Genomic DNA, 25,393 nt, shown 5'->3' on the forward strand with positions numbered 1-25,393 from the left:
TACTCAGAAAACTATAAAATACTCATGAAGGTAATTGAGGAAGACACAAAGAAATGGAAAAACGTTCCATGCTCATGGATTGGAAGAACAAATATTGTGAAGATGTCAATGCTACCTAGAGCAATCTACACATTCAATGCAATCCCTATTAAGATACCATCCACTTTTTTCAAAGAAATGGAACAAATAATTCTAAAATTTGCATGGAACCAGAAAAGACCCTGAATAGCCAGAGGAATGTTGAAAAAGGAAAGCAAAGCTGGCAGCATCACAATTCCGGGCTTCAAGCTCTATTACAAAGCTGTCATCATCAAGACAGTATGGTACTGGCACAAGAACAGACACATAGGTCCATGGAACAGAATAGAGAGCCCAGAAATGGACCCTCAACTCTATGGTCCACTAATCTTCGACAAAGCAGGAAAGAATGTCCAATGGAAAAAAGACAGTCTCTTTAACAAATGGTGTTGGGAAGATTGGACAGCCACATGCAGAAGCATGAAACTGCACCATTTCCTTACACCACACACAAAAATAGACTCAAAATGATTGAAAGACCTAAATGTGAGACAGGAATCCATGAAAATTCTAGAGGAGAACACAAACAGCAACCTCTTCGACCTCAGCCGCAGCAACTTCTTCCTAGAAACATCGCCAAAGGCAAGGGAAGCAAGGGCAAAAATGGACTATTGGGACTCCATCAAGATAAAAGCTTTTGCACAGCAAAAGAAATAGTCAACAAAACCAAAAGACAGCAGACAGAATGGGAGAAGATAGTTGCAAATGAAATATCAGATAAAGGGCTAGTAACCAAAATCTGCAAAAAATTAATCAAACTCAACACCCAAAGAATAATAATCCAATCAACAAATGGGCAGAAGACATGAACAGACATTTTTCCAAAGAAGACATCCAAATGGCCAACAGACACATGAAAAAGTGCTCAACATCCCTCGGTGTCAGGGAAATCCAAATCAAAACCTCAATGAGATACCACCTCACACCAATCAGAATGGCTAAAATGAACAAGTCAGGGAACGACAGATGTTGGCAAGGATGCGGAGAAAGGGGAACCCTCCTACACTGTGGGTGGGAATGCAAGCTGGTGCAGCTCTCTGGAAAACAGTATGGAGGTTCCTCATAAAGTTGAAAATAGAGCTACTGTAATGCAATTGCTGGGTATTTACCCCAGAGATACAAATGTATTGATCCAAAGGGGTACGTTCACCCCAATGTTTATAGCAGCAATGTCCACAATAGCCAAACTGTGGAAAGAGCCACGATGGCCATCGACAGATGAATGGATAAAGAAGATGTGGTATATATATATATATATATATATATATATATATATATATATATATATATATATATATACAATGTAATATTATGCAGCCATCAAAAAACCCCTGAAATCTTGCCATTTGCAATGACGTGGATGGAACTAGAGGGTATTATGCTGAGCAAAATAAGTCAATCAGAGAAAGACATGTATCATATGATCTCACTGATAGGAGGAATTCTTAATCTCAGGAAACAAACTGAGGGTTGCTAGAGTGGTGGGGGGTGGGTGGGATGGGGTGGCTGGGTGATAGACATTAGGGAGGGTATGTGCTATGGTGAGCGCTGTGAATTGTGTAAGACTGTTGAATCACAGACCTGTACCTCTGAAACAAATAATACATTATATGTTAAAAAAAAAATAGTAGGAAGGGAAAAATGAAGGGGGAAAATTGGAGGGGGAGACAAAGCATGAGAGACTGTGGACTATGAGAAACAAACAGGGTTCTAGAGGGGAGGAGGGTGGGGGGATGGGTTAGCATGGTGATGGGTATTAAAGAGGGTACGTATTGAATGGAGCACTGGGTGTTATACGCAAACAATGAATCATGGAACACTACATCGAAAACTAATGATGTAATGTATGGTGATCAACATAACATAATAAAATTTAAAAAAATAATTTAAAGATTAAAATTAAAAATTTTTCTTTTATTCATATTTCTTTTGAGAGAGAGGGAAAGAGAAGCAGGGAGTGGCAGAAGGAAAGCGAGAAAAAGAATCCCAAGCCGACTCCACGCCCAGTGCAGAGCCTGACATGGGGCTCCATCTGACAGTCCTGAGATCATGACCTGAGCTGAAATCAAGAGTCAGATGCTTAACCTACCCAAGGTGCTCTAAATAGGTGAAAATTGATGGACAGACATTAGTTTTATCCTAGAAAGGTTACTCTAAATCAAGTTCTACTGAGGGTTAAAACAATCTTGCAGAGATAGGAAGGGCCCTGTTTTCCAAACAGACTGAGGATAATAGCACTATTCAGCAATCTGAAATACAGATAGAATGGGTAGAAAAAAAACTCACATTCCAGCATAGCCATATTAGATAAAAGCATACCAGAAACTGTTCCCAGTTTCTATCCAGCTACAGATCTAATTTGGGTATCCACTAGCAGGCAAATGTATAGAAAGGGACACAGGACAATTTGTAAATACTGTTTGTTGGCAAACATCAGTCTTATATAGACCTCTCCTCAATAAATGGCAAGTAGGAGAAAACTTCCAAAGTAATCTCTAATTTACTGAAAGCCAAAAAGAATGTACATCATCGCATATATCCAGAAAAAAATAAACTTAAAAAATTATTTGCAGGAGGAATCTGAAAGTAGGTATAGAATACTACTTGGCCCTCAATAGGATATAAAATACATCTACAAAATAGGAACTGAAAGTCCTAAGAATAGAAATGTCAGAGAGAAAAAGATGTGAGAAAGGGTGGTATGAAATGATAAAATGCCATGGTAAAAGACATAGGAAAGCATTTTAAGAAAACAGAGAAGACATGAAAAATAAACCAGTGTTAAGGATTATGAATTCAAGATTTCCAGAGATAGAGGAAAATATAAAGTTCAAATAAAGAGAGAACGAAAATGGAATAAAATGTTATACAACCCAAGAATTATCAATTTTTAAAATCCCAGAAAATTTGAAATAGAAGCAGTATTCAAAGATATGACCACAGAAAACTTACAGAGCTGAAACAGACCTAAGTATGTGTATTTAAATGACTTTCTATACCAGTTCAAAAAACCATGATGAGAGACCCAAGGAAAAAACTAACTACAAGAATAAAAGCAAAATTCTACAATATTGAGAGAGAGAAATAAATGTAAATAAAATCAGCCTTAGGTTTTGCCACTGCAATATAAAATGATAAAAGAACTGATTTTATTCCCAAGAATTTTTAGATTTTCAAGTACTTAAATTCTTCACATATACTTTTTTGTTATATTGTTTATATTTTATTCTAAAATGTTTTCCAGTTGCAATTTTAAATTTTAAGTCCAGTATACTTAACATAGAGTGTTACATTAGTTTCAGGTATACAATATCGTGATTCATTGATTCTATACATTACTCAGTGCTCCTTTAAGTCTACTCTTAATCTCCTTAACCTATTTCATCCATCCCCCCACCAATCACCCCTCTGGTTTTGGTATGAGGATAATGTTGGCCTCATAAAATGAATTTGGAAGTTTTCTTTCACCTTTTTTTTTCTTGGAATAATTTGAGAAGAGTATGTATTAACATAGAATCTACCTGTGAAACTGTCTGGACCTGGACTTTAGTTTGTTGGGAGTTTTTTGTTTACTGATTCAAGTTCATTGCTGGTAATCGACTCTTTAAATTTTCTATTTCTTCCTAATTCAACTTTGAAAGGTTATATGTTGCTAGGAATTTATCCACTTCTTCTAGGTTGTGCAATTTGTTGGAGAATAATTTTTCATGATTGTCTCTTATAATGCTTTATATTTCTGTGGTGTCCGTTGTTTTTCCTTTTTCATTTCTGATTTTGTTTGAATCCTCTCTCTCTCTCTCTCTCTTTATAATTTATGAGTCTGGCTAAGGGTTTATCAATTTTGTTGATTTTTTCAAAGAACCAGCTCCTGGTTTCATTGATCTATTGTTTTCTTAGTTTCGTTTTGTTTATTTCTGCTTTACAGTTTGGGTTTGTTTTGTTTTGTTAAGTAGGCTCCATGCTGGGCTCAACTCAGGGCCTGAACTCACAACCCTGAGATCAAGACATGAGCTGAGATTAAGAGTTGGATGCTTAACCAACTGAGGCACCCCTCTGCTTTACTCTTTATTATTTCCTTTCTTCTACTGGTTTTGAATTTTGTTTGTTCTTCTTTTTCTTTCTCCTGTAGGTGTAAGGTTGGGGTGTTTATTTCAGATTTTTCTTGCTTCTAGGTAGGCCTGTAATGCTATAAAATTTACTCTTAGAACAGCTTTTGCTGCATCCCAAAGATTTTGGACCTAAAGTGTTTTCATTTGTCTCCATGTATTTTTGGATGACTTCTTTGATTTCCTGGCTCACCCATTCATTGTGTTAGTAGCATATTATTTAACCTCTATGTATTTGTGTTCTTTCCAGATTATTTTCTTGTGGTTGATTTCTAGTTTCTCTAGTGCCCTGTGATGCAATTTCCCATTCACCAGGACCTGGCACTTCAGAGGTGTCTCCTGTGTGTTACATGCACCTTGGTCCTACAAGACTCTCCTACAAGACTGTTGACTTTTCTAATTTTAGGTTTTAAGCCCTGCTGATTGTAAGAACTCTTAGAATTTGGCCCCTCTGATTTTCACAGCTGAATGTTATGAGGATTAGTTTCCCCATCCAGGCTCCCTGGTGTAAGAGTCTGTTTCTCTTCCCTGTGTCCATGGTGTCCATCCCTTTTCTGGACAGTCCCATTGGTCCAATTAGCTTCTGACCTGGTCTCTCCCCTTACTACTATCTTTGATGTGGCCTCTTCTCTACATTTAACTGTGAAGAGTCCATTCTGCCAGTCTTTGGGTCATTTTCTTGGTTATTTACACTGATGTGGCTTTCAACTAATTGTATTCGTAGAATGAGATGAACTTAGGGTCCTCCTACTCTTCCGTCTTTTTCCGGGCATCCAATTTATGATTTTTAAAAATTGAATGGCTCATGCTTTTGGTGTAATTAAGAAATCTTGCATAAGCCATCAAAAGAAATGAAATCTTGCCATTTGCAACGACATGGATGGAACTGAAGAGTGTTATGCTGAGTGAAATAAGTCAATCAGAGAAAGACATGTATCATATGACTTCACTGATATGAGGAATTCTTAATCTCAGGAAACAAACTGAGGGTTGCCGGACTGGTGGAGGGTGGGAGGGATGGGGCAGCTGGGTGATAAACACTGGGGAGGGTATGTGCTATGGTGAGCGCTGTGAATTGTGCAAGACTGTTGAATCTGTACCTCTGAAACAAATAATACATTATATTGTTAAAAAAAAAAAGAAGAAGAAGAAGAAGATAGCAGGAGGGGAAGAATGAAGGGAGGGAATTCAGAGGGGGAGACAAAGCATGAGAGATGATGGACTCTGAGAAACAAACTGAGGGTTCTAGAGGGGAGGGGGGTGGGAGGATGGGTTAGCCTGGTGATGGGTATTAAAGAGGGCACGTTCTGCATGGAGCACTGGGTGTTATATGCAAATAATGAATCATGGAACACTACACCAAAAAAAAAGAAAAGAAAAAGAAATCTTGTATAAACCACAAAAGATTTTCTTCTATTTTTCTTGCAGAAATTATATAATTTTAAATGTGAAATTTGTTTTGGATCCCTTTTGAGTTAATTTTCTATATCATACAAGGTATTTGTCAGTTTTTTTGTATATGGAATTCCAGTCATCCCAGCACCATTTAAGAGACTGTCCTTTATCAATTGTCATTACATTTGCACCTCTGTCAAAAGACAATTGACTGCATTTGTGTAGGTATATTTCTAGACATTTTTTTCTGTTCTCTTGATCTATTTGTCTATCTTGATGCCCATGCCACACTCTCTCACTTGCTGTAGTTTTATAACAAGTGTAGATACCAGGTAATATTCTTATTTTTCAAAATTGCTTTTTAAATTCTAGTTCTTTTTTTTCCATGTAAATTTCATAATCAATTTTACGAGCTATGGCTATAAAAATACTGTTGAGATATTGTGATTGCACTGCAGCTGTGGATCAGTTTCAAGAATATTGACATCTTAACAATATTGATTTCACCAATTCATGAGCACTGTATCTCTCTCCTCTTTAGATCTGTTTTGGTTTCTTTTTATCAGTGTTTTTTTTTTTTTTTTTTTAACTTCCTGCACATTATATCTAATTATTGCATGGTTTGGTTTTACTGCTCTTGTAAAACATTTTTATTGTGATTTCTAATTATTAATTACTAGTGTATACAATTACAGTTGATTTTGTATATTGGCCTTTTGTTATGTAACCTTCCTAAACTCACTTATTCTGGTGACTCTTGTAGATTTCATAGGATTTTAGCAGATAATTTTATCAACTGTAAGCAGTTTTTTTTTTCTTTAAGTGTGCCTTTTCATTTCCTTTCTCCATTATATATAATGTAAGCTATACGTTTTCATAGATTTCCTTTGTTAGAAATAGAAAACTATTTCTAGTTTTATTTTAAAGATTTTATTTATTTGTGAGAGAGAGTGAACATAAGCAGGGGGGAGGGGCAGAGGGAGAGGCAGACTCCCCACTGAGCAGGAAGCCAGTTATAGGGCTCTATCCCAGGAGTCTGAGATCATGACCTGAGCCTAAGGTAGACACTTAGCTATTTAACTGACTGAGCCCACCCAGACACCCCTATTTCTAGTTTTAAGAGTTATTTTGAAGGAATATTAAATTTCGTTAAATGCTTTTCTTCATCTATTTAAATAATCATATAAATGGTTTTCTTCTTTAGTCTAGGAATATGGTAATTCTAATGATTGATTTTTCAAAGTTGAGATTTTGGATACTAGCCCTTTATCTGATATGTCATTTGCAAATATCTTCTCCCATTCTGTCAGTTGTCTTTTGGTTTTGTTGACTGTTTCTTTTGCTGTGCAAAAGCTTTTATCTTGATGGAGTCCCAATAGTCCATTTTTGCCCTTGCTTCCCTTGCCTTTGGTGATGTTTCTAGGAAGAAGTTGCTGTGGCTGAGGTCGAAGAGGTTGCTGCCTGTGTTCTCCTCTAGGATTTTGATGGACTCCTGTCTCACATTTAGATCTTTCAACCATTTGGAGTCTATTTTTGTGTGTGGTGTAAGGAAATGGTCCAGTTTCATTCTTCTGCATGTGGCTGTCCAAGTTTCCCAACATCATTTGTTGAAGAGACTGTCTTTCCATTGGACATTCTTTCCTGCTTTATTGGAGATTAGTGGACCATAGAGTTTAGGGTCCATTTCTGGGCTCTCTATTCTGTTCCATGGATCTATGTGTCTGTTCTTGTGCCAGTACCATACTGTCTTGATGATTACAGCTTTGTAATAGAGCTCACAAGCAATGAATCATGGAACACTACATCAAAAGCTAATGATGTAATGTATGGTGATTAACATAACATACCAAAATTAAAAAAAAAATTATGTCTGTGTTCATGAAAAATATCCATCACTGATTTTTTCTTGTAACACCTTTTTCTGGTTTTAGTTTTAGGGCAGTGCTAGACTCACAATATGAATTAGAAAGTGTTACCTTTTTTGTAGAGTAGATATGATTTCTTCCTTAAAGGTTTGGGAGAATTAATGAATCCATTTGGCTCAGTATTTTCTTTCTTGGAAGGATTTTAACTATGAATTCAATTCCTTTATCTGTATTAGTCAAGTTACACTCATTTCTTCTTGAATGAACTTGGATAGTTTTGCCTTTCAAGGAATTTGCCTATTACATCTAAGCTATTCAATTTATGGGCATTAAATAGTTTGTAATATTATATATTATATTATCCTTTTAATGTCTTTAAGATCTGTAATGATGTTTCCATTTTAATTTGATATTGATAATTTGTAGCTTACTTTTTTGTTTAACTTGGTAAGTCTGACTAGAGGTTTATCATTTTTTTGGTCTTTGCCAAGAACAAGCATTTGATTTCCATTTACTCTGTTTTTTCCACTTTCAGTTTCATTTACTATTGCACTGATCTTTATTATACTTTCTTCTACTTCAAGTTTAATTTGCCTTCCTTTACCATTTTCTTAAAGTGGAAGCTTAGATCACCAATTTGAGATATTTTGTTTTCTAATATAAACATTTAATATTATACATTTTCCTTTAAACATTGCTTTAACTGTATTTTACATTCTTTAACTGCATTTAACATTTAAAATTTTTGTTTTCTTTCAATTTAAAACATTTTCTACTTTTCATATGACTTCTTTTCTCATGGAATTAAGGTACACACTTCTAAATAACCCAAGTATTTGGAAATTTTCCAGATACTGTTACTGTTTTCTAATTAAGCAGTTTTTTTTTTTGTAGAGTCTTAGAATAAACTTTCTATGATTTTTATTAAATATGATTTGATTTATGGCTCAGAATATTTTCTATCTTGGTGAATGTTCCATGTATACATGAAAATAAGTTATATTCTGCTGTTGTTAGTTGGAATGTTCTATAATGTTTATTACATAAAGTTAGTTGATAATGTTTCAGTCTCTGATATCCTTACTGATTTTCTAATTGTTATACTAGTTGCTGAGAAAGAATTGTTTAAGTGTGTAAGTATTATAGATACTTCAAATTCAAAGTATGGATTTGCTATTTCTCTCTTCACTTCCATTATTTGCTTCATGTATTCGTAAGTACATGTTTTAGCCCCATCCATTTTTAGGACTGTTTTTTATTCTTAGTGAATTGATTTCCACCCCTATCATTGAGTAATGTCCTTTTTTAGTTTAGCCCTGGTAATGTTTTTTTTGTTCTGAAGTCTGTGTCACACTGCTTAAGGTGTTTATGTTTTATAATACTGGCCTTTATTGCCTTATGGAATTAAAAATGAGTCTTGGTTTTTATAAAATGAAGTTGTGAAAGAACTAAACAGGCTGACTATGACGAATAACTCAGATGAGGAAACAAGTCTCAGAGAGTTCAGACAAGGTAATAGAGGCTCAAATGAGAGTCTGAGATGAGGAAATTAAAGTGCTGAGAGGCTGCGGGCTGTGTTACAACCCAGATAGTCTAGTGGCAGAGCCAGAGCTAAGATCCTTACACTGGGTCATCTCTAGTTTCACCCAAACTAAAACATGTATGTCAATGAATTTGCTCTTAATGAGCACCTTATTATTGAAAAGTTCTAAAGGTAAACAGTAGAGATTCAAAGTCAAGTATCTGATGCCTGCGATTTTCAGAATGGGGATTCCACTTCACTCTGGTAATAAATTATGGAGAACAATTCATTGTGCTGCAGGTAAATGCACCAAAAGAAATTGTAAAGTCATTTCCATTTTGTATATTCCAATCTAATGACATCAGTGAAATAATCAGTATGTGGTAGCAATGTGACCCTCAAATAAAGTCAGCTCCAGTTTTTGGTGCAATGGCTTTATGAATTAGCTATTACTTTTTGGTTTTCCAGGTGCTGTGCTTTACAAAAAAAGCTGTCTGTTAAGCACCTCACACATTGAAGAGAGTAAATGCATGCATTGGGGTACAGTGTTTTCCATTATATTTGGAACTGAACACCGCCCTTTATCACCTTTGCAGGAGAAAATATGATTGACAAGTGCAGTTAGTATAGAGTCATTAGTAGATTGCTCTTTTACTTTTTTCTTTCACTGGCATCATCCTTCTAACTGATTAAACAGAATATTAAAACACTAGGCTACATATTGGGAAATTCTTTTATCAAAATATCTTTTTATTTCCTGTCCTTTCTTCCATGTTCTCTTATTCGAATTGCTACAGTAATCTTGGAATTTTTATAGCTGTCCCTTTTAAGATAAATTTTCAGAATTTGCTCAGAGAAGACTTGATGGAATCTATTTTCAGTCTCAGTAGGAGAATCCTAATTTGCATCTCTTCATGGGTTGCTGTGGCCTAAATTGATCTACATTGACCTAGTTCATTTTAAATCAATTCAAGTTTTTTTGTGTGTGCACACAGAACCAACTACTGCCTGTACTTAGAGGCTGCAAAATCAATCCCAAGGAAATTTAAGCAATCTGAATGGGTTCTTCAGATAAAAGTATACTGTATTTTACTGTTCAAAACTGAGAAGGGCACTGAGGTGAAACTAAGAAGTTAGAAGAGTTTAATCAACCAACTAGTCAAAAATTGTATCAGTTGTCTGTGATACAAAATATATTTTGTTCCTCCTAATATCTAATTATTACTGTATCATCTGATGTCATTGCTATAAAAATCAGTTCTAATACCGTGTTATTATATTTCCTTAAAGTATACTTAATTTCTTTTAAGTATACTTTGTGACAAGAGGGACAATTGTTATTCTCCTACAGTTGTAAAGATTGCACTAGGCTATTTCTTAAAGCCAAGATTCTGTAGCCAGCTTTATTTTAGAAGTGAGATGTTAAAAAAAAAAGTAAACTGAATGAGGGTCTTTGGTAGTTCACTTTGCTAGAACATGCCATGCTAGTTAGCCAGAGTCAACAAAAATAATGGAACTTCTCTCAGTATTTTAGCACTTGCTTGTAAACAAATTTTCTCTTAAGTAAGCTGAACTATAAGGAGATAACAATTATAATTCTTATTGTATTTTAAAAAAGATCCCATACTGGAAATATATCACATTGAGCTTTAAAAATACCAAATGTGCAATAAATGCTGTTCATAAATGACTATAATATTAAGTATAAATAATAAATGCTAGGAAGGTAGGGCTATAGGAGTTCCTAGAAGGGAAAGAAAACTTCTTGCTGGAAGGAATTAGGAAATGTTTCATTGATAGTAAGTCACTTCCACAATATACCTGCACTTGTGCTAAGTATGGAAGAGTGAGAGTGAATCCAAGAGTTGTATACTTCAGCAGATTGAATGGGCAATAGATTGTAAGATGAATCAAAAGTGCAGATTTGTGATAAGATAATTTAGGAGGCTATTTCAAAAGTACAGGTGAAGCTTGTGAAACATGAATAGAGAGTAGCTAGTAGAGATGAACACGAGGCAGAAAAATGAAAATATATCTTGAGGCCACTATTTGGATTTGAAAAGCAAGAGAGGGAGAAGGGTAAAGTAACCAACTAACTAACTACTAACTAACTAAAGCAAATCAGAGATGTTGAGCCTAGATATTTCAGAGGTTGCTAGTGCTTTTACCAAATAGAGAATAAGAAAGAGGGTCAAATTATAGAAGGATCCATTAAATTCTTAGACTTTAAAGGCTAAGGTAGATACTTATTTGATTACTGATGAATGACACTAAATTACTTCAGTTTTAGACAGAGTGTACTGAGTTTTTGGTGTCACCAAGATGTTCAGGTAGAGGTGCCCACCAACTAGTTGCAAAGGGAGAAGCATGGTAGAGAGGTAATGAAAACTTCCCAGGGAAAGGCAGTAGTTAAATCTACATAATTACAAGGAAGGAGGTAACAGCAAGGAGAGAAAACTTTGGAACAAAGACAATCCAGAGAAGACACAACCACAGATGGGAGAGGAAAACTAGAAAGAAAAAATGTGTTAGAAAACAGAGAAGCAATTTTAAAAGGGAGTAGTTAGGCAAAGAGAGAGATATGGATATATGATATGTTAAGAACAAAGAAAAAAGGTTAAAAACCAGTTACATTTATTTTGTAGAAGGTTTTTTCTTTCTTTCATTCACTTCTTTCCTTTCTAAATATTTATGGGCATGAATTCAGAACGGTATGTATCATCAAAGTGCAAATTGTCTGTGATCATATCTCCTTGAGATAATTGCTGTTTAATTTGGCTTATTTCCTTCCAGTCATTTTCAGTATATGTGGAAATAGTGAGAATGCATTAGTTGTCAAATGTGCCATTTGTCAATGTAACATTATAGTCTTTGAACTGTTTAATGATTTCTGCTTAAAATTCAAATTTGTCTGAAAACAGTGTTGCAACGCACCGTATTTTAATGTTTGATTTTTCCTAACAAATCATTTTCATTCCTTTTCTTTTTAAAAATTTAATCTCATTTTAACAGTTTCTTCTCAGTTACACTTAGTTTAATTTTTCCTTTGGCTACTATGGAACTAATGGCTTTTACTTTTATTGTTACAATTTATATGTCTTGTCTTTTTTTATTTTATTTGCTACGTCTTGTATGATTTATTGTTTTTACTGTGTATATTTTCCATTTAGAATTTTATTATTCCTCTTCTAATTTACTCCCATGATTGGGAAGGCATAATTCTATTTTTAATTCTTTTCATTACATTAATATTTCTCAGAAAATTCTATATATCAGAAATTATTTGGGTAAAAAAATAGACTTTGCATCATAATCTTTTGATTCTTTCCCCACTCTATATAAGAGGGGGAATGTAACACATTTTTACTTCTTCCTTTTCTCAGATTTTAAAACTATAATGTGTATTTTTGGAGCCACATTAATATTATTTAAGCTTGTTAAATTATAATTTTATTTTTATGCAATACTATTTTTATTCAATTTTGTAACAAATGTAAAACAATTAAACTGAAATCTATGTTTAATTTAATTCAATGTTCACTGCCAGTGTTTGTAGAAGTATTAGCTGGATGATAGTTTCTAAAGCTAAATAACAGATCGTCATCAAATAATGGAGAGTCTAATGGCTTTCTTTCAATGGTACTGCTCTTTCTTGTTCTCTATTTTGATTGAAAACATTCTGAAGCTTTGAGTTAAGTCCATTCTTAATCTCTTAATTTAGGTACTTTATAGAAAGTATAGAGGAGTTCCAGTGAAGATGGTGGAGTCAAAGGACCCTAACCTCACCTTGTCCCATGGATACAACTAGATAATAGACACATCAGTGTCAATAACCCAGAAAATGGTCCAAAGACTGATAGAACAGACTCCACAGCTAAATGTAGACACGAGTCCACATCAAAGAGGGTAGGAAGGGTAGAGACCAGGTCAGGAGCTAAACAGACCAGCAGGAATGTCCTCAAGAGAGGCACTTTGTAGGCATGGAGAAGGGAGAGAAACAGATCCTCACATCTGAAACTCCAGGCACAGGGAGCTAGAATGAGGAAGATGAATCCCTATAACGTTTGGCTTTGAAAACCAGAGAGGCCAAATTTTTTGAGTTCTTACAATCAGTGGGGCTTAAAAGCTAGAATTTAAAAAATCAGTAAGCTTCTAGGAAACCTGGGAGGGGAGGGGAAACTGAATCCCCACCCTTAAAGAGACAACACAACAAACAGCCCCACAGAGATACATCACAGAAGCAGCAGTTTTGAAAAATACCTATGGTATACGGCGGGGGGCGGGGGGGGGGGGGGCAGAGATTTATTTACTAATGTCAGTGTGCTGGAGGGGCAAGGATCATTGGGAGACTTCTCCAGCAACAAGGGGTTGGTATGGGCCATTTCCCTCCCCTACTTCCCAGCCTAGACACAGGGACACCTGTGGGAACCACCATAGCACAACACTTACCACCTAACTTGCTAACAGTGCTAGTTACACCATATCATTCTGCAGACACGGCCATTCCAGCCAGGCCTTAGCTCCAGGTTACCTCCTACAGCACACTGGACAAAACGTCGCTACACCCTGCTTCCCAACCCTGTGGGCTTCTTTAGCTCTGCCTAGATCTCACTTGGCCTGCCTAGGTCCTTGGCAGCTACAGATCCCCTCCTGACAGTGCAGAAATTACTGGCACTGCATGCTCCATGTGTGAAGTTTCATGCTGTTCGATGCTATTGCATCATTGGCAAATGCGTGGTCTGACTGAACTTAAGCCCAGGTGGTCCAAGACTGCCCACTAATAGGGGACCAAACTCTGCCCACAACAGGCAAAGAGAGCCATCACAGATAACTGGACTGAAGGCAAAAGCAGCTCAGCCACAACAGCAGGGTGCACACAACACACACACAGGAAACACCCCTGAAGTGCCAGGTTCTGGTGAACAGGGGACATTATGCTGCAGGTCACTACAGGATCTCTTCTTCATAAGGCCACTATGTTCAAGTTCAGGAGACATACCTTACTTCCATAACACACAGAAACAGACATAGAGGGAGACAAAATGAAGATTCAGAGCAGTATGTCCCAAATGGAAAAAAAAAAAAGGACAAAAATCACAGCAAGAGACCTAAATGAAATGGATATAAGTAACATGACTGATAGAGAATATAAAATAATCATCATAAAGATACTGGATTTGAGAAAAGAGTGGAGGACTTCGGTGAGACCCTTAACAAAGGGACACGAAACATAAAAAGGAAATAGAAATGAAAAACTCAATAAATGAAATTAAAAATACACTAGATGCATTCATCAGTTGATGGACACTAGATGCAATGTATAGTAGATAAAAGGAAGCACAAGAACACATCAATTACCGGGAGAACAGAGTAATCAAAGGCAAACTACACAGGAGAGACAAAAAATAATAAAATATGAAAACAGACTAAGGGAACACAGTGACACCATTAAGCATAATAACATTCACATTATAAGGATCCTAGAAGGAGAAATGAGATAAAGGGAACAGAATGTCCTTGAAGAAATAATAGCTCAAAACTTCCATAATCTGGGGAAGGAAATATACCCAGATCCAGGAGGCAGAGAGAGCCCTCAAGAAAATCAACTCAAGGAGGTCCACACCAAGACACACAGTAATTAAAATGGCAAAAAGTAGTGATAAAGAGAGAAATTAAAAGCAGCAAAAGGAAAGAAAACAGTTACATACAAGGGAAACCCCAAAAGACTTTCAGCTAATTTTTTAGCAGAAAATTTCAGGCCAGAAGAGAGTGGCATGACATATTCAAAGTGCTGAAAGAAAAAAATCTGCAGCCAAGAATACTCTATTGAGCAAAGCTAGCTTTCAGAATGGGGGGTAGGGGGTGGGGGAGTTTCCCAGACAAACAAAAGCTAAGGTAATTCATGACCAGTAAACCAGCCCTACAAGAAATGTTAAAGGGGACTCTCAGTGGAAAGGAAAGACCATAAGAAGGAGTAAGAAAATTAGAAGCACAAAAGCAGTAAAATCAAGTATATCTATAAAAATCAGTCAAGGGATTCACAAAATAAAACCATGTAAGTATAACCCTATATACCTAAAACATGGAGGTGAGAGAAGTAAAGAATGGATTCAAACTTAGGTGACCATCAACTTAATATAGACTGCTATATGCATAAGATGTTATATCCAAACCCAATGGTAACCACAAATCAAAAACCACTGATAGGCAAACAATAAAGAGGAAGGAATCCAAGTATATCACTAAAGAAAGCTAGCAAACCATGAGAGAAGAGAGCAAGAAAGGAAAAGAGTAGAATTACAAAAACCATAAAACAAGTTAACCAAATGGCAATATGTACATACCTATCAATAATTACTTTGAGTGTAAATGGACTAAATGCTCCAATCAAATACACAGGGTGATGGAATGGATTAAAATAAAAAAGATACATTTATATTCTGCCCACAAAAGACACATTCCATATCTAAAGACACATACAGATTGAAAGTGAAGGGGTGAAAAAGCATTTATTATGGAAATGGGAGTGAAAAGAAAGCCAGGGTAGCAATACTTATATCAGACAATATAGACTTTAAAACAAAGACAGTAACAAGAGAAAAAGAAAAACACCACATTATCATAAAGGGAATAATCTAACAAGATACAAACATTGTAAATATTTATGCATCCAACATGGGAGTACCCAAATACATAAAGCAGCTTATAACAAACATGAAGTAGTCAACAGTAATAGAATAATAATAGGTGATTTTAACACCCTACTTATATCAATGAATAGATCATCCAAACAGAAAAATCACAAAGGAAACAATGGCTTTGAATGACATATTGGAAGGATGGATTTAGCAGACACGTTCAAAATAATTCATCCTGAAACAATACACGTTCTTCTCAAATGCACATGGAACCATCTCCAGAATAGATCACATATTAAGCCACAAAACAGCCTCAACAAATTCAAAAAGATTCAAGTCACACCATGCATCTTTTCCAACCAAAATGCTAGAAAACTAGAAATTAACCACAAGAAAAAATCTGGAAAGAGCATAAATACCTAGATGTTAAGTTATCTGATTTGTTAGTATGTAATTGGCTAATCTTATCACACTATGTATTTCTGTGGTTATGTGTTGTATTGTTTTTCTCTTCCATTTCTCATTTTGGTTTTTGAGTATACTTTTTTTCTTAGCTAATGTAGTTAAAGCATTGCAATTTTATTTATTTTTTGGAAAAGCTGGTCATTACTATTAAAAAAATAACATGCTACTACACAATGTGAGTCAACCAAGAAATCAAAGAGGAAATCAAAAATACTGGAAACAAATGAAAATGAAAACATGACAATCCAGAATCTTTGGGATGCAGCAAAAGTTATTCTATGAGAAAGTTTATGGCTATATAGGCCTACCTCAAAAACAAAAACAAAAAATCTCAAATAAAAAAACCTAACCTTACATCTAAAGAGCTAGAAAAAGAACAAACAAAACCCAAAACCAGTAGAAGGAAGAAAATAAAAAAGAGTAGAGCAAAAATAAAATAGAAACAAACAAAAAAACAATAGAACAAATCAATGAAACCAGGAGCTGGTTCTTTGAAAAGATCAATAAAATTGACAAACCTTTAGCCAGACTCATTCAAAAAAAAAAAAAAAAAAAAAAAGAGAGTCCAAATAAAATTAGAAATGAAAGAGATATAACAGACACCACAGAAATACAGAAGATTATAAGAGGATATCATGAAAAAATTACAAAGCAACAGATTGGACAACCTAGAAGAAATGGATAAATTCCTAGAAACATATCACCTACCAAAACTGAAGCAGGAAGAAATAGAAAATTTGAACAGACTGATTAACAGCAATGAAATTGAATCTGTAATGAAAAAAACCTCCCGATAGGCAGATCCTGCACTGGAGGAGAAACACAGCTGACAGTCTTCTTCCCATGACTCTTACAGCCATTTCTCTCCTGGGCATAATGGCAACTCTTAAGGAAAAACTGAGTGCACCAGTTGCAGAAGAAGCAACCAATCCAAACAATAAGATCACTGTAGTGGGTGTTGGACAAGTTGGTATGGCATGTGCCATCAGCTTCTGGGAAAGTCTCTGGCAGATGAACTTGCCCTTGTGGATGTTTTAGAAAATAAATTCAAAGGAGAAATGATGGATCTGCAACATGGGAGCTTATTTCTTCAGACACCTAAAATCGTGGCAGATGAAGATTACTCTGTGACTGCCAATTCTAAGATTTTGGTGGTAACTGTGGAAGTCCACCAGCAGGAGGGAGAGAGCCATCTCAATCTGGTGCAGAGGAATGTTCATGTCTTCAAATTCATTATTCCTCAGATAGTCAAGTACAGTCCTGATTGTATCATAATTTGTGGTTTACAACCCAGTGGATATTCTTACACCTGGAAACTATGTGGCTTACATAAGCACTCTGTAATTGGAAATGGGTGTGATCTGGATTCTGCTAGATTTCACCATCTTATGGCTGAAAAACATGGCATTCATCCAACTGCCATGGATGCATTTTGGGAGAACACGGAGACTCATGTGGCTGTGTGGAGTAGAGTGAATGCGGCAGGCATTTCTCTCCAGGAACTTAATCCAGAAATGAGAACAGACAATGACAGTGAAAATTGGAAAGAAGTGAATAAGATGGTGGTTGAAAGTGCCTATGAAGTCATCAGGCTAAAAGGATTACCAACTGGGCTATTGGATTAAGTGTGGCTGATCTCACTGAATCCATGCTTAAAAATCTATCCAGGAGACATCCAGTGGCAACAATGGTGAAGGGAATGTATGGCATTGAGAATGAAGTGTTCCTGAGCCTCCCATGTATCCTGAATGCTCAGAGATTAACCAGTGTTATCCACTAGAAGCTAAAAGATGATAAGATTCCTCAGCTCAAGAAAAGTACAAATACCTTATCAGACATCCAGAAAGACCTAAAAGACCTGTGACTTCAGGTTTCTAGGCTATAGAAATTTAAAACTATAATATGATTAACCATGTGCCTTTAATTTTTCATCCATATACATGGATCACAGTTTATTTTTATCTTCCTAAATATATTAATCTGGGCTCACAGAATCAACGCCCATGCTTGGTTTAATACTTGCAATAGGAGCCCTTGAACAAATAAGATTAATTATTGTAGTGTTTCTAAAAACAAAAAACAAAACAAACAACAACAAAAACAAAAACTAAAGTCCAGGACCAGAAGGTTTCACAGGTGAATTCTACCAAACACTTAATGAAAAATTCACAGCTATTCTTCTCAAACTATTCTAAAAAATAGAAGATGAAGGAAAGGTTCCAAATTCATTATATGAGACCAGAATTACCTTGATACTAAAACCAGATAAAGACACTGCAAAAAAGAGATCTACAGACCAATATCTCTGATTAACATAGAGGCAATAATCCTCAACAAAATATTAGCAAACCAAATCCAACAATACATTAAAAACATCATTCACTACGATCACATGAGATTTATTCCAGTTATGCGGGAGTGGTTCAATATTCGCAAATCAGTCAACATGACACATCACATTAGCAAAACTAAGGATAAAAACCATATGATCATTTCAATAGATGCAGAGGAAGCATTTGACAAAATACAACATAGATTCATGGTAAAAACCCTCAACAAATTAGGGGTAGATGGAACATACCCCAACATAATAAAGGCCATATATGAAAAAACCAACAGTGAACATCAAACTCAATGAGGAGAAACAGAGCTTTTTCCCTAAGATCAGGAACAAGACAAGTACGTCCACTCTCACCACTTTTATTTAACATAATAATACATAGAAGTCCTAGCCACAGCACGCAGATAAGAAAAAGAAACAAAAGATCCAAATTGGTAAGGAAGAAGTAAAACTTTCATTATTTGCAGATGCCATGATACTATATATAGAAAACCCTAAAAACTCCACCAAAAAACTAGTGGAACTGATACATGAATTCAGTAAGGTCACAAGATACAAAATCAATATACAGAAATCTGTTGCATTTCTGTACAGTAATAATGAAGCAGCAGAAAGAGAAATTAAGAAAACAATCCCATTTACAATTGCACCAAAAATAATAAAATACCTAGGATTAAACTTAACCAAGGAGGTGAAAGAACTATACTACAAACAAATGGAAAGGTATTTCATACTCATGAATTGGAAGAACATTATTAAAATGAACACACTACCCAAAGCAATCTACAGACTTAATGCAATCTCTATCAAAATACCAATAGCATTTTTTTCAAAGAACTAGAAAAAATGAAATTTGTATGGAACCACAAAAGACCCTGAATAGGATAAGCAATCCTAAAAAGAACAAAACTAGGAGGAGCAAGATGGTGGAGGAGTAGGAGACCTAAATTTCGTCTGGTCCCAGGAATTCAGCTAGATAGGGATCAAACCATTCTGAACACCTATGAAATCAACAGGAGATCGAAGAAAAGAATAGCAGCAACTCTCTGAACAGAAAAGTGACCACTTTCTGGAAGGTAGGACATGCAGAGAAGTGAATCCAAGGCGATATTTGGGAAGATAAACAGTGGGGGAGGGGGCCTCCGTCAGCGGCTACTGACAAGTGATAGAGCTGCGGAACTGTGAGAAGTCTGCTCTGCTGAGGGATGTCGCTCCAGTGGCTGAGCAGGGGGTGGAACCCTCGCTGGGACACTGTGGTCTCAGGACCCTTGGGGTCACAGAAAGACCAGGGGTGCCTGAGTGCTGCAGAGCTCCCAGGTATCAGAGCAGGGATGCCGGCTGCAGACACAGAGCCGGGGAGTGGGCTCTGAGCTCAGGGTTGCCATAAACCATGATCCGCGGTACAGTCGGGCTACTGCTCTTCCAGCAGGGACCCAACAAGTGGCAGATCCGGGGAGACTCCCCTTCCTCCCCCAGGAGGAGCGGTGCAGGAGCGCACCACAGGTATCTGCTGGGTTTGGAGACTCCACACGGTGTCGGGTGCCAGAGATAGAAACACTAGGTCACAGGCCGGGTGAGCACGGAGTGTGGCCGGAGATCAGGGAGATGGGAGTGACTGACTGCTTTTCTAAGGGGGCTCACTGAGGAGTGGGGACCCGAGTTCTCAGCTCCTCCAGGTGGAGATTGGAAGGCCGCCATTTTCACTCTCGTCCTCCAAAGCTGTACGGAAAGCTTGCAGGGAACAAAAGCTCCAGAGAGCAAACCCAAGCAGATTACTTAGCCCGGACCGGCAAGGGCGGGGCAATTCCGCCTCCAGCAAAGACATTTGGGAACCAAGGCAACAAGCCCCTCCCCCAGAACATCAGCAAGGACAGCCAGCCAAGACCAAGTTTACTGATCAATGAGAATGGCAGAACTCCACCACTAGGGGAATATAGCACATAGAATTCATGGCTTTTTCCCCCCAGATTCGTTAGTCTTTCAAAGTTAATTTTTTAAATTTTCTTTTTCTTCTTTTTTGAATTTTTCTTTTTCCCTTTTTCAACCAATATTTATCAATCCCTTTTTAAAATTTTTTTTATTTTTCATTTTTAGAGTCATATTCAATCCCTTCATAGTAGTTACCTTTATTTTTGGCATATATATATAAGTTGCTCTCTCTTTAAAATTTTGGGATACAGTTTCTTCTAACAGAATAAAACATACCCTAAATCTCTAGTGTATGGCTTTGTTCTAGTCTCCTGTCTGATCACATTCTCTCCCTTTAAAAAAAAAAAAAAAACTACTTTCTTTTTTCAACCAACTTCCTATGTTATCAATTCCTTTTATAAAATCGTTTATAATTTTCATCTTTACAGTCATATTCCATCAGTTCATCATATTTACCCTTATTTTTGTACCTATATAAGCTTTTATTTCTTTAAAATTTTGGGAGGCACTTTCTTCTAACAGACCAAAATATGCCCAAAATCTAGTGTGTGGCACTGATCTATGCACCAGCCTGATCATATTTAATCATATTCTTTTTTTTATCTTTTTCTATTTTTTTTATCTTTCTTCTTTCTTTCCCTTTCTTTTCCCCCGGTTCCAGGTCTCTTTTGATTTGTTTATTGTATATTTTTCTGGGGCTGTTGTTACCCTGTTAGCATTCTGTTCTCTCATTCATCTATTGTCCTCTGGAAAAAATGTCAAGATGGAAAAAATCACCTCAAAAACAAAAGAACAAGAGGCAGTACCGACTGCCAGGACCTAATCAATACAGACATTAGTAAGATGGTGGAACTAGAGTCCAGAATGATGATTTTAAAGATACTAGCTGGGCTTGAAAAAAGCATGGAAGATATTAGAGAAACCCTCTCTGGAGAAATAAAAGAACTAAAATCTAACCAAGTCGAAATCAAAAAGGCTACTAATGAGGTGCAATCAAAAATAGAGGCTCTAACTGCTAGGAAAAATGAGGCAGAAGAGAGAATTAATGCTATAGAAGACCAAATGATGGAAAATAAAGAAGCTGAGAAAAAGGGTGATAAACAACACCTGGATTATGAGGGCAGAATTCGAGAGATAACCCAGAAGAAGAAGAAAGAGAGAGAGGGGAAGAAGGTATACTGGAGCAAATTATAGCAGAGAACTTCCCTAATTTGGAGAAGGAAACAGGCATCAAAATCCAGGAGGCACAGAGAACCACCCTCAAAATCAATAAAAATACGTCAACACCCCGACATCTAATAGTAAAACTTATGAGTCTCAGAGACAAAGAGAAAATCCTGAAAGCAGCTCGGGACAAGAGATCTATAACCTACAATGGTAGATACATTTGATTGGCAACAGACCTATCCACAGAGACCTGGCAGGCCAGAAAGAACTGGCATGATATATTCAGAGCACTAAACGAGAAAAATATGTAGGCAAGAATACTATATCCAGCTAGGCTATCATTGAAAATAGAAGGAGAGATAAAATCTTCCAGGACAAACAAAAACTAAAGGAATTTGCAAACACAAAACCAGCCCTACAAGAAATATTGAAAGGGGTCCTCTAAGCAAAGAGAGAGCCTTAAAGTAATATAGACCAGAAAGGAACACAGACAATACACAGTAACAGTCACTTTACAGGCAATACAATGGCACTAAATTCATACCTTTCAATAATTACCCTGAATGTAAATGGGCTAAATGCCTCATTCAAAAGACACAGGCTATCAGATTGGACAAAAAAACAAGACCCATTGAAATGCTGTCTGCAAGAGACTCATTTCAGACCCAAAGACACCCCCACATTGAAAGTGAGGGGGTGGAAACCCACTTACCATGCTAATGGACACCAAAAGAAAGCTGGGGTGGCAATCCTTATAACAGACATTTTAGATTTTAAACCAAAGACTATAATAAGAGATGAGGAAGAGCACTATATCTTACTTAAAGGGTCTATCCAACAAGAAGAACTAACAATTGTAAATATCTATGCCCCTAACATGGGAGCAGCCAATTATAGAAGCCAATTAAAAACAAAAGCAAAGAAACACAACGACAACAATACAATAATAGTGGGGGGCTTTAACACCCTTCTCCCTTAAATGGACAGATCATCTAAGTAAAAGATCAACAAGGAAATAAAGACTTTAAATGAAACACTGGACCAAAAGGACTTCACACATATATTCAGTATAGTCCATCCCAAAGCAACAGAATACACATTCTTCTCTAGTACCCATGAAACAATCTCCATAATAGATCACATCCTAGGTCACAAATCAGGTCTCAACTGGTACCAAAACATTGAGATCATTCCCTGCATATTTTCAGACCACAATGCTTTGAAACTAGAACTCAATCACAAGAGGAAAGTTGGAAAGAACTCAAATACATGGAGGCTAAAGAGCATCCTACTAAAGAATGAATGAGTCAACCAGGAAATTAAAGAAGAATTAAAAAATTTCATGGAAACAAATGAAAATGAAAACATTCAAAATCTTTGGGATGCAGCAAAGGCAGTCCCCTAAGAGGAAAGTATATAGCAATACAAGCCTTTCTCAAGAAACAAGAAAGGTCTCAAATGCACAACCTAACCCTATACCTAAAGGAGCTGGAGAAAGAACAGCAAATAAAGCCTAAACCCAGCAGGAGAAGAGAAATAATAAAGATTAGAGCAGAAATCAATGAAATGGAAACCAAAAGAACAGTAGAACAGATCAACGAAAGTAGGAGCTGGTTCTTTGAAAGAATTAACAAGATTGATAAACCCCTGGCCAGACTTACCAAAAAGAGAAAGGACTGAAATAAATAAAATCATGAATAAAAGAGGAGCGATCACAACCGACACCAAAGAAATACAAACAATTATAAGAACATATTATGAGCAACTATATGCCAGCAAATTAGATAATCTGGAAGAAATGGATGCATTCCTAGAAATGTATAAACTAACAAAACTGAACCAGGAAGAAATAGAAAACCTGAAGAGACCTATAACTGCTAAGGAAATTGAAGCAGTCATCAAAAATACCCCAACAAACAAAAGCCCAAGGCCAGATGGCTTCCCAGGGGAATTGTACCAAACATTTAAAGAAGAATTAATACCTATTCTGAAACTGTTCCAAAAAATAGAAATGGAAGGAAAATATCCAAACTCGTTTTACGAGGCCACCATTACCTTGATCCCAAAACCAAAGACCCCATCAAAAAGGAGAATTACAGACCAATATCCTTGATGAACATGGATGCAAAAATTCTCACCAAAATACTAGCCAATAGGATCCAGCAGTCCATTAAAAGGATTATTCACCACGACCAAGTGGGGTATATCCCTAGGCGGCAAGGTTGGTTCAGCCTCTGCAAATCAATCATCGTATACAATACAATAATAAAAGAAAGAACAAGAACCATATGATCCTCTCAGTACATGCAGAAAAAGCATTTTACAAAGTACAGCATCCTTTCTTGATTAAAACTCTTCAGAGTGTAATGATAGAGGGTACATACCTCAATATCATAAAAGCCATCTATGAAAAACCCACAGCGAATATCATTCTCAATGGGGAAAAACTGAGAACTTACCCCCTAAGGTCAGGAACATGGCAGGGATGTCCACTATCACAACTGCTATTCAACATAGTACTAGATGTCCTAGCCACAGCAATCAGACAACAAAAAGAAATCAAAGGCATCCGAATCAGCAAAGAAGAAGTCAAACTCTCACTCTTTGCAGATGATATGATACTTTATGTGGAAAACCCAAAAGACTCCAGCCCAAAACTGCTAGAACTCATACAGGAATTCAGTAAAGTGGCAGGATATAAAATCAATGCACAGAAATCAGTGGAATTCCTATACACCAACAACAAGACAGAAGAAAGAGAAATTAAGGAGTCAATCCCATTTACAATTGCACCCAAAACCATAAGATACCTAGGAATAAATCTAACCAAAGAGACAAAGGATCTGTACTCAGAAAACTATAAAATACTCATGAAAGTAATTGAGGAAGACACAAAGAAATGGAAAAACGTTCCATGCTCATGGATTGGAAGAACAAACATTGTGAAGCTGTCAATGCTACCTAGAGCAATCTACACATTCAATGCAATCCCCATCAAAATACCATCCACTTTTTTCCAAGAAATGGAACAAATAATCCTAAAATTTGTATGGAACCAGAAGAGACCCAGAATAGCCAGCGGAATGTTGAAAAAGAAAAGCAAAGCCGGCGGCATCACAATTCCGGACTTCCAGCTCTATTACAAAGCTGTCCTCATCAAGACAGTATGGTACTGGCACAAAAACAGACACATAGATCAGTGGAATAGAATAGAGAGCCCAGAAATGGACCCTCAACTCTATGGTCAACTCATCTTTGACAAAGCAGGAAAGAATGTGCAATGGAAAAAACACAGTCTCTTCAACAAATGGTGTTGGGAAAATTGGACAGCCACATGCAGAAGAATGAAACTGGACCATTTCCTTACACCACACACAAAATAGACTCCAAAAGGTTGAAAGACGTAAATGTGAGACACTAGTCCATCAAAATCCTGAAGGATAACTCAGGGAGCAACCTCTTCAACCTCAGCCGCAGCAACTTCTTCCTAGAAACATCACCAACGGCAAGGGAAGCAAGGGCAAAAATGAACTCTTGGGACTTAATCAAGATAAAAAGCTTTTGCACAGCAAAAGAAACAGTCCACAAAACCAAAAGACAACCGACAGAATGGGAGAAAATATTTGCAAATGCCATATCAGATAAAGGGCTAGTATCCAAAATCTATAAAGAACTTATCAAACTCAACACCTAAAGAACAAACAATCCAATCAAGATGGTCAGAAGACATAAACAGACATTTTTCCAAAGAAGACATCCAAATGGCCAATAGACACATGAAAAAGTGCTCAATATCGCTCGGCATCAGGGAAATCCAAATCAAAACCTCAATGAGATACCACCTCACACCAAATCAGAATGGGTAAAATTAACAAGTCAGGAAATGA

The 25,393-nt window shown here is 36.5% G+C and overlaps 1 protein-coding gene and 1 pseudogene across 6 annotated transcripts in view; one reads left to right on the forward strand and one right to left on the reverse strand.

The window, feature by feature from the left end:
- The window catches only part of TMEM232 (transmembrane protein 232), a 253,105-nt gene that overhangs the window by 29,457 nt on the left and 198,255 nt on the right, over nt 1–25,393 (reverse strand). The window lies entirely within an intron of this gene.
- Nucleotides 16,946–17,933, forward strand: LOC113928856 (annotated as a pseudogene).

The sequence above is a fragment of the Zalophus californianus genome, chromosome 5 (assembly GCF_009762305.2).
Source record: "Zalophus californianus isolate mZalCal1 chromosome 5, mZalCal1.pri.v2, whole genome shotgun sequence".
Lineage (NCBI taxonomy): Eukaryota > Metazoa > Chordata > Mammalia > Carnivora > Otariidae > Zalophus > Zalophus californianus.